General features: G+C 39.4%; 1 pseudogene; it reads right to left on the bottom strand.

Moving 5' to 3' along the window:
• Positions 1-2,815: 2,815 nt before the first annotated feature.
• LOC114224961 (protein TFG pseudogene) lies at positions 2,816-4,171 on the bottom strand (annotated as a pseudogene).
• Between the last annotated feature and the right edge of the window lie 9,830 nt (positions 4,172-14,001).

Here is a 14,001-nt window from a genome sequence, read left to right as displayed (position 1 = left end):
ATGACTTATCACTGGTGATAACTTTGGTTACTGGTATACAGTAGTGTCTGCCAGCTTTTTTGTAAAGTTACCATTTTTCCCTTCCATACTCTATTCACTAGAAGTGAGCTTCTAAGTCCAGGCCACACTCAAGTGGAAGGGAGTGAAGTTTTATCTCTTGGAGGTAGGAGTATCCATACATTTGTAAACATATGTTAAAACCACCACAACAATTATTAAATATTTGGGGGGAAAATGCTTTGTAGTTATGTAAATATTCTCCTTAAGGTTCTGCCTACAATTTTAGCATTCATACATGGATCTTGCAAGCAGAAATTATTACTGTGATATTCTAATTGTCATTATTTTATTTCCCTCATTTCTTCTATACTTATTATCTAATATTATTCCATTTGGTATAGAAGACTTCTCTCCTCTATTTACTTATTCATCACATATATGTTTATTTTATTCTTCGGGCTGTAATCCAGTACTATCATAATTTATCTTATTGCTCAAATTGTTACAGCTTTGGACACGGAGAGCTCTTCTAGGTAGGCTCCTATGTCATCACTTTTTTTTTTAATGTTACCTGTATGACTTTATGTTTTCATTTGTTACTTAGTTTTTTGTTGAATGGAATATACAATTGAATGATGCAAAAATGAAAGCTATATATAATATACATGAGCAATATAATAATAATATAATGTATAGTAATATAGTAATAACTTTACTAAAATTCGTGTTCTCTGAAATTAAGATTATGACCTCTGCATCTTTTATGTTGCATTTGCCTGATATGACTTTGTCTGTCAGCTTATTTTCAACCTTTCTGAATCTTTTTGTTTTAGGTGTATCTTTGAAGACATTGGATCTGCTTTGGGAGCCAATCTGAAAATTTTTCCAACTGGACAAGTGTCGCAGCCCTGGAGGTACTTAGACTGATCAGATCTCTTGCAGAGAGAGAACCTGCTGTGAGGAGTGGAGTTAGCTACCTGCCTTGGCTGCCCCACCTGTGGGATTTACTGCAGCATATACCTACATCGTGCTCTGTCCATGCTGCTCCCAGCCACTGGCCAACACAGCCAGAATACTTCTGCTCAAGGGGAGACTATTTTAATGACCAATTTTTGTGGGAATCTCACAGAAGCCTGGCTGAAACTTTTTCACAGATGCATTTCAATCTGAGCTGTTTCCTGCCCAATCCCATTTCCTCCCCTCTTTCCTTCATAGGTGTCCAGCCTGCATCATGGCCTCCTTTCCCATTCCAGCTCACATTTCCCTTGAACTTTCACAAGTGTTCCCTCCATTAATCTCTTGCCTTTCTAACTCCATTTTGGAATCTGTTTCCTTGAGGACCCCAGCTAACAATGAATTTCTTTTTACATTTATCAATAGGACAGATAATTTTGCCCTTTGTTCTCTCTCAATTCCTTTCTAGGATTCTACCAGGTTTTGTTTTACCTCTTTCTGTTGTCTTAACATCTCTTCCCTGAATCCTTACATTTCTACTTGGCAGTCTTCCTTCATGAATTCATTCATTTTAAATAAATAACAGAATTTTTGGTCATAATTTTCAACTGTTGCATTCATCCTTCTGGTGAATATTCTTTGCTTCTATGTTTTGCTCTTTTTTTGCACATTTTACGATATCATTGCATTGCTGCTGGGCCACTTCAGCTTTCATTATTTATTATCAAATGAGCTTTGTTTTTTCCAAGACAAGACCTAGGCAGAAATTGTGTGTGTGTGTGTGTGTGTGTGTGTGATTTTTTTCTGAAGCCCTATAAGTACTTTAAGAAAAAAAAACTGTAATCTCAGGAAACAAACTGAGTGTTGCTGGAGTGGTGGGGGGTGGGAGGGATGGGGTGGCTGTGTGATAGACATTGGGTAGGGTATGTGCTATGGTGAGCGCTGTGAATTGTGCAAGACTGATGAATCACAGATCTGTACTTCTGAAACAAATAATGCAACATACGTTAAAAAAAAAAAGAAAAAAGAAGAAGATAGCAGGAGGGGAAGAATGAAGGGGAGTAAGTCGGAGGGGGAGACATACCATGAGAAACGATGGACTCTGAAAAACAAACTGAGGGTTCTAGAGGGGAGGAGGGTGGGGAGATGGGTTAGCCTGGTGATGGGTATTAAAGAGGGCACATTCTGCGTGGAGCACTGGGTGTTATGCACAAACAATGAATCATGGAACACTACATCAAAAACTAATGATGTAATGTATGGTGATTAACATAACAATAAAAAATTTTTAAAAAATAAAAAAAAAAACTGGGTCTAGGACGTCTCCTTTCACTAACTTGGCTCTCTTGGTTCTTACAACATTATTGCGATCGAAGGATGTAGTGTCTGTACTTCAGAGTATATTCCTCCCCATGAGAAAGTATAATTTTTCTCTATGATTTTGGTCATCTCATGTTTCCTGCCACTACACCATGAGTTTCTCCTCTTCCCCTTCTCTCGCTTCTCTTGTGCCCCATCTCAGCTGCTTTTTTTTTTTTTTTTGGATTCAATTATCTTTATTAACCTAACAGTGTTACATTTTATACATAATACCTAGTTGTTTTCTCAAAGGGATCTATATTTTAGTACATCATGTTAATAATAAAAAGCCAAGTTCAGATGGCTAAACTTCAACCTAGCGTTTTAATATCATCCGGACAAGGCAAGCTAGAAAGTCAATCACTTTACGCACATCAGAGTAGTGTTCCAAAATAACTAGGCAGCTGCTACACTTTTAAACAAGGGAAGAAAAAAACTTTCATTTTGATCTTTTTGTGTTCCAGCAAATTATAACTTTCAATTAACAGCAACAATGATACCATAAAAAATGCTCTGCTTTTTAAATTTCTGAACTTCAATACAAATTAAAGTAGTAGTACTGGAGTCTTTTGGGAGGCAAACCGCTATCAGCTACATTCATCAGTGTAGCTGAGCCTCTTTATCGATAACCAGGTCCAGGTTGGGTATAGCCCTGACCAAAGGGAGGGCGGGTGCGTGCATAAGAGTTAGGCCCACTAGGAGGTGGAGTCATAGTACTTCCGGGAGGTGGAGTAAAACCTGGTCTCGGTTGATAGGCCCCGGGGTGGCTTGGAGCCATTCCATGTTGTGAGGCAGGGGCCACAGTATAAGTGGTAGGCTGAGAAGTTTGGGTAGTGTAAGTTTGTGGAGGGTAACTGCTCGCCTGGTACTGCTGTGGTGGTTGAGCAGGCAGCTGTTGGGGCTGGCCAGCAAAGGCAGGAGCCGGTGCCTGGGAAGCTGGTTGCTGGCCATATCCCTGGAACTGCTGAGGTTGTTGGGGTCCAGTCTGCTGACTATAGCCTGCTGAATACTGGATACCATACTGCTGGGGCGGCTGGGGTGGCTGGGGTGGCTGCTGAGCACCATAGCCGGCCTGCTGCGTGTACTGCTGGTACATCTGACCTTCACTCTGACCTGCTTGTGTCTGAGCTCCAGTATACAGGGGCTGCTGTGGCTGAACTCCTGGCGGATGAGCTGCAGAGGAGGAGGAAGCAATGCTGTCGGGGGTTCCTGAACGGTCTTCTGCAGGAGCACTGGGTGGCCCTGAAACCTGATCATCTGTTAAGCCAAACGCTGACATGACATTTTTATTGATTTCATCTTGGTTTTTTAAAGGATCAAAAGCTGACATACTTGCTGCCATAACCTGAGTAGACTGTTTTCCAGAAGAATCAGAAGCAGCAGGCTTTTCATCCCTACCATCCACAGTATCATTTTCAGGAATACTGGTGGAAGGTCCTGGTTCTCCAGGTGGTTCCAAACTGTCCAACAAGCGATTCACTTTATTACGCAGTTCTATTAGCTCTCGACGGAGATATTTCACTTGACTCGATCCAAGGGGTCTTGGTTGGCCATTAACAAATAATGTCAGTTTCAGTATTCTACACTGAATTGCAAAAGAAAGGTCAGAACTATCAAAAATTGTTATAAGATCTCCATCTTCATCTTTATACTTTATTGTAACTTCATCATTACTCAGGAGTTTTCCTCTGAAAACTTGCTGCATCATTAGCACTAATTCATCGTAAGTAATATCTTCATTATGAATTGGAATTCATCGAATATCCTTCCCAAGTTGAGCTTTGATGATTAGCTTCCCACTTAGGTCCAACTGTCCATTCATGGTGGACTCCAGGATGTTGTGTACATACGGCTCTACAGAAAGACTGGTTCGAGGCCGACGCCGGGCTGGCTCCGGGACACAGTGGGGTGGCTGTGGTCACGGCCCACTCCAGTGCCCTCCCCATCTCAGCTGCTTTTAAAAGCCTTCATGCATGTTTTGAACCTGCAGATAGCCCTTATATTTACTCTGAGATGGAGTTTGTAAGTCATTTTGTGTTTTTTTTTTTTTTTTTGTATGATATCTAGGAGAAGAACTTGAAAAGTGCCGGCATAGACAGCCCTATTCACACCGGGAGCCTTTACCTGCATAGCACTCTCCTCCAGTAGCAAGGATTCCCAATCATGGCAGTATTGACAATTTGGATCAAATGATTCTTTGTCACGGAGGCTCTCCTGGGCATTGGAGAGGGATTAGCAGCACTTCTGGCCTCTACACACTAGGTAAGTGCAAGTTGTGATGATCAAAATATTGCCATCTATCATCAGATGTTCCTTCACAGGCAAAGTTGCTTTCGGTAGAGAACCACTCCACTGGACCAAAAATCCAGTGAGAGTGCAATGTCTTCTTTGTTAAACTTTCCATTCCTTAGCATAGCTTAACCCATAGTAAGAATTCAATAGCAGTATGCTGATAGTATGGATGACTAAGTGGAGAAAGTATCATTGAGTTTATTTGCCCTTCTTGGGATCCCCATATTTTAGGAAACAATACTTTATGATGCAATCCGATTTTGACCAATGATATGCTTTTCCCTAGTGAAAACATGTGTAGAACCATAGTATCTTGTCTATGAAGGGAGCCTGGAGAGATCCACTACGAAGCTATTATTTAATAGATGAAGAAATTGACACCCAGAGAGTTTGTGACTTATGCCTTATTACACAAAAATTTAGTGATAGAGCTGAGATTACCTCCCTGCACATTAAGGCTTTCTCAAAAATACTATGATGTATTATTTAATCCAAGACTGCACATATGTAGTAAACACACATTCCGTAGAATAAAACCTCTGAAAATCAAAAGAAAATTAAACAAAAGTAGTATCTCTTTTCACCATTAGGAGAGTGGGAAGATAATATCAGAGAAAAACATTTTGATTTAGTTTATGAGAGAATGCAAAGCAACTGGCTCTCTAAACATGCTAAATTATGAAGCAGATATATATATACTTTAATGACAAAAACACAGTAAAGAGTCTGCAAGCTTTTCTAAGGATCTTGATTATTTTGACGAAGCATGATTTTTCTTTTAATAAAGAATCTAAATTTCGTGTCACTAAATTTAAAGGGTTGTTTGGGAAGAAGGTGTATAGTAGTATATTTTAAATGACAATGAATTACATCTTTGGAAAATGCATTACATTTTAAAACTCTTTTAAAAAAAATATTTTAAAACACCAAGCACTAAAACAGCCTATGGGACTTTCAAGAGTGTTGTTCTCTATTACTAATGTGGAATGGGACAAGGTTATAGCCATTTAGGTGGCAGGCTGAGTAATAAGTAGATACTATAACATAGTTCATGTAATATATATATCATTCACACTTCCCTACATTGCATAGTTGGGGGGGGGAGAAAAGATAGAATATTCTCAACAAATACTGACTTTTTTTTCAATTACTGAGTCATAAAGAACTCTTTTCTGACAACATCTTCCGTAGGAACCACTATTTAAATCTCAACCACTTGGTGTAACTACTTATTTCTCATCGATTCACTTGGTTGAAGTAGGTAGTTGAAAAAGCTCACAAAATCAGTCTTTTACTTGGAGTTCTATAAATGGACATGGAACAATTCCAAACTGACAGAACTCAAAACTTGCTTATAAATAATACCATGCCTAAGAACAGAAACTTAAGTACTTTTTTAGGTTTGATTATGACAAAGTCATTGAAGGATTTATAGGAAAACCCCAGATGTCTTATCAAGAGATAGCAATTTCTAGGTAGAAGGGAAATGTTCATTGTACTAAGAGTGAAAGGAGTGGAAATGGTGTTTACTGTAAAAATATAGAAACAAAATTCTGAAATATGTTAGATGAAAATTATGGTCAATATAAAGACAATTACTGCAAAAACAATGCCAAAGTTGTGAGTTCTTTGAAAGGAGGAACTGTGTTAGGTGCCTTTGTGTTCTTGGATGACAAATAGATGAGCTGATATTTAACGGGCATTGAATAAAAATGTTAGCACAAAGGATGAATAAGTATGCCAGTTAGGTTGCTATGGATTTCTGATACCACCTTTTCAAAGAGAAAGTATATTCTAAAAGCAACCTCATTTTGAAGTTCTGTTCCACAAATAACCCACTTTTAGTATAGAAAAATCAGAGATCATAAACAACAACTAAATTGCCCATATCTTACTATCTAGCTAAAACCAGTATTAACATTCAGAAGTATATTTTTCTAGACATTTTTCTTGTTGTAGCAGGCTCTCTAAGTGTTTCAAAAGAGATGGAAGAGTTAGAGGAGAAATAGGTTGTCTTAAACACTTACTGTCATTCATTCACTTGGGGAAGGCTGTTGTGGGGGTGGCTATTGGGGAAGACACACTCTGAGAAGAATGCAACAGGAGAAACCATGCACTATCCCCTCTCCTTGGTAGACTTTCTCAGTGCCCACCATCATGATTTTCTCCTTTAGGGGAGAAGTTTGTCTTACTTGCAACCAATACAAGAAAAGAGAGACAGAGATAGAGGACTCTGCTTTTCTAAAAGAATAAGGAGCACTCGAACTTAAATTTCTGGTTAACCATAATCAAAGTCTGCTGAGAAATAAAAAGAGTATTCACTTGCTCTAAGTAAATCCAATGGAAAACATCTCTTAAAACTACTGACCTTGTTAGTAATTAAAATTAAACAGATTTTACCCATTTTCTTTGTTTTCTCCTTTCAGCAAGACTGTAACTGAAGAACGCCTGGGCTTCACATCTCACAGTGCCAGATACTGTAGAGTCAAAAATATGTGAACAGGCACCACTAGAAAATATCAGGCATATGGCATGAAACACATTTTCATTCATTCTCCAGAGGGGAAAAAATACATTTTGACGGAATGCAAAATATTGTGCTCTGGTTTACTTGCCAAATAGAGAAATGTATGAATTTTAGCAAGGAAACCAATGGCTAGTTTGCATTGGGAGGGTTTAGAGTAATTCCTCTACAAGCAAATAATTTGGACAGGTTAGGTGTTTGGGTGTGGGCATTTAAGAAAGAGTTTCTTAGAGGCTGCCTGGTTTTCCTTTTCACTTGCTGACTGAAAGCTTTTGTCCTGATGAATTTCACTTCTGTAGCACTCAGGATTTCTGCTGAGCTGAATGCCAGGGAGTCAGTGCTACATTCCTACACCCTGATACTCCTTTATTTTCCAGAGATTTCTGGCCTACTGTGTGTTCACTGTTTTATGAAGCACCATAGATAAAAGAGATACTCACCTCTTTCTTCATTAGCATCTGTTACCTTCTAAATAGAATTGTGAGCATCCCCAATGTACTTGGACAAGACTGGCAGACATAAAGTATTTGATAACTCAGCCTGCACAAATCCTCAGCAATAAACAGTTTTAGTTAGTTAACTGGAAACCCGTCATCCTACAGTAAACACACCAATGGAATCAAACTTATTTCAGAAGGCTGCATTAGAGTCATGTTACTTCCAGAAAAAAATTACAACCATAATTCTCAGAAGTAAAGGGTGTGATTCTGTTTACTGTTTAACCAGACTTGCCTTTATTATAGGTCAAGCGCATGTGTCAAAATGACTGCATAGCAGTGACTTCTCTTACTTATCAGATTTGTTTGCATGGGTAAACAAAACTCATCCTTCCTGAAACCCAGCTCGGAAGAAAAGACTGCAACTCCAGTAGTGCGCAGGATAGGAACAAGCCGACAAGGGCAGGAATAGCTCTCTATTTATTGCTCCCAGCAGGTGTCAGATGCCATAGTTTCTCTGCAACCATCAACACCCTGGGGCTTTCTAGTTCCACATCGAAGACAAGGAAGAAGGAGCATGGCGACTGACCCCAAGGGATTAGGTACCAGAATCCTATCCCAACTACTAGCAGACTCCAGCTGCGTTTAAATATTTTTTTTTTTAAAAGAATTTGTGATGCTCAGTGGTTACTGATTACTTCCAGATTTTAGTTCTAGCCCAGTGAAGATTTGCCACAAAGAGTTTATCTGTTATTGTTAAAGTTGCGATTGCTACAGGAAATGTCTTCTTGTAAGTAAGCCATTTCCCAAAACATGAACTTTTACAACAGTTAAACAAACAAACCAACACAACACAAACAAAGCTGACCTAATCTTTAAAAACATATTCGTGGCACTGATGGGAGAGGGAGAGGAAATGTGTGGGCAAGATAGGGCGTTTGTTTGGGATTCTTATCAGATACGCTGAGAAACCAAGATGTCATTGCTGAAATCACTGCATTAATGCCTTTAAAGGACATGAATATGTGTTCTTGATTCATTTAAGTCTAAGCTGACAGACAAGGTTAACTTTTGAAACCAGGATAACAGCCCAACTATGAAAGGGGCATAATTACTCAGCGTTTCTCCCCACCCCCACCAAGTGTATTTCAAATCATTTTCCTCAATAGCAACAAAACAAAACAAAAACACGAAAAACAACCAAACACGCAAGACACTTAGTGATTCTTAACATTTCGTGGAAAATTTGAATCAGTTAGGGACCACAACCATTTTCAAAGACGGTATGGGTGTGTACATGTGTATGTGTATACCTTAACAAGCACCAGGTCTTGTAAGGAAGTGTTGAACCGCTATATTGTACACCTGAAACTAATGTTACATTTTATGTTAACTAACTGAAATTTATATAATAACTTTTTAAAAAGTATCGAAGGTACCTAACTGACATGGTTAGATGGGGTGAGATTTTAAAACACCCCAAATGCACTAACTACAGCCTTCCACAGTTAAGACTTGTGCTGAATATCTCAGTTCACAAATCTACATCTGTTGTTGCTGCCTGCTACTTTTAGAATCCTGGGAAGCTAGAGATACGTCTTGGAGGCCTGTTCTGTCTGAAAGTTTTCCTCTAGGAAAAAATTGCCCTATCCTGAATGTCAACCAGACCTATCAACTGCCCTTTTCCTACCATCCATTCTCCTGCCAACTATGTTGAATACGTAGAGTTAAAAAAGTCCTCTTTTCTGAAAAACTGGTGAGAATTTTTTCCAAGTGGGTATAGACTAAGTAAGCACCACCTGACAAAAGTGAATACTTTTCAAACATAAAACCACCTCATTCCAGAAACATTTTATGTCCTCCCAAAGGAAAGAAAAAAAAAATCCACTCACCTTTTCAGTGGATATTGTCTTAAATCACTCCTTTGGTTGGCGTAAATCACTCTTTCTATTGGCCATTAAAGGACGAACATTTGACAAGATCTTATTTCATCAAGCTTACAACATAACCTTATAGTCTGAATTATAAAAATAAATGGAGATCATGTCCACACACACAACATAAAATGAAAGTTGAGATAATTCAACTAATTGTGATCATTCTTGCTTCCACCATTCTTCTGTGAGATGATCCAGATAACTGAGGGAAAAACACAGCCTCCTGTTCTGGATCATTGCCTCAATTAATTGTTTCAGTTTTCACATGAGGGTTAAGAATGAAGTCAGTTATGGGGCGCCTGGGTGGCTCAGTCGGTTAAGCGACTGCCTTCGGCTCAGATCGTGGTCCTGGAGTCCTGGGATTGAGCCCCGCATCGGGCTCCCCACTCAGCGGGGAGTCTGCTTCTCCCTCTGACCCTTCCCCCTTTCATGTCATGTGCTCTCTCTCTCTCTCTCTCATTCTCGCTCTCTCAAATAAATAAATAAATAAAAAGACTTAAAAGGAAGAACTAAAATATCCAATATTTAAAAAAAAAAAAAAGCTCCTAAAAGAATGAAGCCGGTTCACAGCATACCTTTCGGGCTTTCACCTATTCTTTCTGTATCCTTAAAGTATATCCGAATGTCCACATCTAGGTTAAGTATGCTAGCTATTTGCATATCTGAGCTATTGCTGCCCCTCAGATATCTTCACAGTAAGCCTGTCCCAATCGTAGAACTTAGAGAGGACGGTGTTCTGTCAGAGCCCACCGCCCCTGCATAATAAATTCCTATTAAATGCAACCTATGGTTTTTAGTGGTACAATGCTGGAATAGTCTGGAAAAGGGTTATATTTTACAAAATCTCGTAACAAGCCTCTGTATCAAGAAGTACAAATATGAGGGGTACCTGGGTGCTGCAGGTGGTTAAGCGCCCAACTCTTGGTTTCACCTCAGGGGCGTGAGACCGAGCTGCACATCGGGCTCCCTGCTCAGTGGGGAGTCTGCTTGGGATTCTCTCTCCCTCTCTCTCTGCCCTTTCTGCTTGCTCTCTCTCTCTCTCAAATAAGTAAATAAATCTGAAAAAGAAAGTACAAATATGGTCTTGCCATTGCAATTTGTCACTCTCCTGTGTGATTCATAGTTAATTGAAGTTAATTCTTCTTAGAACATGAGTGGCACTAAAGAAAAGACAACTTGCCTTAATAAAAAAATCCAGGAGTAGAAATGGGGATGCAATTCCCATAATTTCTGCAGTATAATCATCACATCAATACCAAAATAGTTAGTTCATTATTACATCTATAGCCCACATTGCATTATATATCGTTTTAAACATTAAAAGGCAAGAGAATTAAATGGAAACCTAAGTACATAAACATTTATTTAATGCTAACTATGCTCAAATTGAGTACTTGAATATAGTATTAACGATTAGGATATGGACCCTGATTTGTCGAGCTCACAGACAGGTGAAGAAGGCAGATATAGATGCGGCTAATGATCATATGAGGCAAATTTTAAGGAATGCCAAGCTCAAACCAGTGGCAGACAGCTTTGGGGCGTAGATGAAGGATCAGTCATCCAAATGGTGAATCATGGCTGGTAGTGCAGAAGAGGAGAAATTGGAATTGGGTCTCATAGTATGAACATGAAACATAACTATATGAGTCATAATCTTTAATTGCTAGTGTCAGAAATCCAAAAGTAGGGGCGCGCCTGGGTGGCTCAGTCGTTAAGTGTCTGCCTTCGGCTCAGGTCACGATCCCAGGATCCTGGGATCGAGCCCCACATCAGGCTCCCTGCTCAACTGGGAGTCTGCTTCTCCCTCTCCCTCTGCAGCTCCCCCTGTGCTCTCTCTCTTTTTCTCTCTCTCTCAAATAAATAAATAAATAAATAAATAAAATCTTTTAAAAAATACAAAATTAATTTTGGTAGGAAAACACAAATTTTTCACTTTGCAAATTTGGAATTTAAAGGGTGAATCTGGAGGTTAATACTAAAGTGGAAACTTTTTTTTAAAGATTTTATTTATTTATTAGAGAGAGGGTGAGCAAGTGAGAGAGAACACAAGCAAGGGAGAGGGGCAGAGGGAGAAGGAGACTCCCTGCTGAGCGGGGAGCCCCATGTGGGGCTCGATCCCAGGACCCTGGGATCATGATCTGAGCCGAAGGCAGACACTTAACCAACTGAGCCACCCAGGTGCTCCTAGAGTGGGAGCTTAAACACATCATGGATCTCTTTCCACTGCTCATTTTGCTTTTAACTGTGTATCAGTTTCATTCCACCAAAACACCTCCCCAGGGTCGCAACCCAGCCAAGAACTGCTTGAACTCACAGTTACCACCTTATGACCAGAGAAGAAAGTGGCTTCTCTATCCTTATTCCATTTTGAAATATCTACCTTAACACTCTTCCTGGCCCCACTTGCATCACCTGCTTAACTTTTAGACCAATTACCAGGGCAGGGTAGGAAGGGTTTTAGGAAAAACAAAGATAATAGTTTTCCACCACAAAGAATTTACAGAAAATGGGAACTAGATTGGTTAAAAACATTTATGGTATAAGTCTACAGATGAAAAGGAAGAAAAACTGAAGGAAGTAATACAATGACAATACAATGACCCTGCAAAGCTATTTGGGGGGCAGGTTATATGGCACACTATGACTCATAGTGCTTAAATATTTTTCTATAGGGCACAAGGAAACATAAAATGTCCAAGGACATGATTACTACTATCATAGACTGTAGATTTGGTGGGGGGGGCGCACAAAAAGAGGGAAGATTGAGTAAAGAGAGGGAAGTCAGGGAGAATATCAGACAAAGGTCAAGAGAAATAGTTTCTAGTCCTGATCTGCCAAGATTCAGCTACAGGACTTTTGGCAAGTCATCTCTCTTGGCATCAGGCTCCACATTTATAAGAATGGAAATCAGAACATCTTTTCTATCCATTAATGTTACTAAGAAAGAAAGAATGAGTATGATTACTCTTGAATAAGTTAGAAGTATGAAATAAATGCACAGCGTTATTATTTGTAATACCCCTGCCATTCAAAATTTCATTTCATTAAGGGATTCAAGATCTGGTTCTAAATTTGTCAGCATGGATCATCACTACTTGTCTAAATTTCAGACTCATTCAGGAAGTGCATGAAATGGAGGAAAATAAAGTCTCATTGCAAACGAAGCAAATCCAATAATGTCAGATATTGATATCTCATTCTAATTGCTTAAGAAAACGAGCCATGAACAAGAAAAACACTCAATATGATGTAATGGGAAGATCTTGGGCTTTGGCAAGAAACTTGCATGGCATTTAGTACCTATTCTACACAACACCTGTAATTCCTTGGGAAATAACTTGATCTCTCTGAGCCAAAACAAATGGAAAATAAATGTATTTCCTTGGTTAATAAATTAACCTTTAAGCTTCATCTGCATAATAGCAATCTTTCTCCAGGATTAGAAGTAACAAAAGTCTTCAGAAAGCGTCTGTCAAAAATAGACTCGAAATGGTTGAAAGACCTAAATGTGAGACAGGAGTCCATCAAAATCCTAAAGGAGAACACAGGCAGCAACCTCTTCGACCTCAGCCGCAGCAACTTCTTCCCTCGCCAAAGGCAAGGGAAGCAAGGGCAAAAATGAACTATTGGGACTTCATCAAGATAAAGAGCTTTTGCACAGCAAAAGAAACAGTCCACAAAACCAAAAGACAACCAACAGAATGGGAGAAGATATTTGCAAATGACATATCAGATAAAGGGCTAGTATCCAAAATCTGTAAAGAACTTGTCAAACTCAATACCCAAAGAACAAATAATCCAATCAAGAAATGGGCAGAAGACATGAACAGACATTTTCCCAAAGAAGACATCCAAATGGCCAACAGACACATGAAAAAGTGCTCAACATCGCTCGGCATCAGGGAAATCCAAATCAAAACCTCAATGAGATACTGCCTCACACCAGTCAGAATGGCTAAAATTAACAAGTCAGAAAATGACAGATGTTGGCAGGGATGTGGAGAAAGGGGAACCCTCCTACACTGTTGGTGGGAATGCAAGCTGGTGCAACCCCTCTGGAAAACAGTATGGAGGTTCCTCAAAAAGTTGAAAATAGAGCTGCCATATGATCCAGCAATTGCACTACTGGGTATTTACCACAAAGATACAAATGTAGGGATCCGAAGGGGTACGTGCACCCTGATGTTTATAACAGCAACGTCCACAATAGCCAAACTGTGGAGAGAGCCAAGATGTCCATCGACAGATGAATGGATAAAGAAGAGGTGGTATATATACACAATGGAATATTATGCAGCCATCAAAAGGAATGAGATCTTGCCATTTGCAACGATGTGGATGGAACTGGAGGGTGTTATGCTGAGTGAAATAAGTCAGTCAAAGACATGTATCATATGACCTCACTGATAGGAGGAATTCTTAATCTCAGTAATCAAACTGAGGGTTGCTGGAGTCAGCGGGGAGAGATGGGGTGGCTGGGTGATAGACATTGGGG

The sequence above is a fragment of the Eumetopias jubatus genome, unplaced genomic scaffold (genome assembly GCF_037043125.1).
Source record: "Eumetopias jubatus isolate StellerSeaLion01/CBP00866 unplaced genomic scaffold, mEumJub1_p1.0 scaffold_3, whole genome shotgun sequence".
NCBI classification, from domain to species: domain Eukaryota; kingdom Metazoa; phylum Chordata; class Mammalia; order Carnivora; family Otariidae; genus Eumetopias; species Eumetopias jubatus.
Note: the sequence above shows the minus strand (reverse complement) of the source record. Positions and strands in the feature narration are given on the sequence as shown.